Consider the following 540-nt stretch of genomic DNA (forward strand, 5'->3'; position numbering starts at 1 on the left):
GCCCAGCTAGCTCAGTCGGTAGAGCATGAGACTCTTAATCTCAGGGTCCTGGGTTCGAGCCCCACGTTGGGCGCCACTCTGTTGAGATAGGGAGCTGTGGGCTGCGTCCCCGGCACCCGGCCATCTGCATGGCTAGCTTATGCCCCGAAATAATTACATGGAAACTGTATTCTTTTAAACACTGCCTGGCCCATTAGTTCCAGCCTCTTATTGGCTAGCTCTTACATATTGGCCTAACCCATTTCTCATAATCTGTGTAGTCCACAAGCTGCCTTACCAGGGAATATCTTAACCTGCATCTGACTGGAGTGGGAGAATCATGGTGACTCACTGACTCAGCTTCTTTCTCCTAGCATTCTGTTCTGTTTACTCCACCTACCTAATTTTCTGTCCTATTAAAGGGCCAGAGCAGTCTCTTTATTTAACCAATGAAATTAACACAAAACAGAAGACTCTCCCCCATCAGCAGGCAATGCTCTTAACCACTGTGCCATCTCTCCAGTCCCCCCCCCCCCCCCCCCCCCCCCCCCCCCCCCGCTC

At 51.7% G+C, this 540-nt stretch overlaps 1 non-coding gene across 1 annotated transcript; it reads left to right on the forward strand.

Moving 5' to 3' along the window:
• On the forward strand, positions 1-73 carry Trnak-cuu (transfer RNA lysine (anticodon CUU)). The gene has a single exon. It is a non-coding gene; the product is annotated as a tRNA-Lys (tRNA).
• The last annotated feature ends 467 nt before the right edge of the window (positions 74-540 follow it).

The sequence above is a fragment of the Alexandromys fortis genome, unplaced genomic scaffold (assembly GCF_014885135.2).
Source record: "Alexandromys fortis isolate MF-2015 unplaced genomic scaffold, M_Fortis_MF-2015_v1.1 scaffold_44, whole genome shotgun sequence".
Classification (NCBI taxonomy): Eukaryota; Metazoa; Chordata; class Mammalia; order Rodentia; family Cricetidae; genus Alexandromys; species Alexandromys fortis.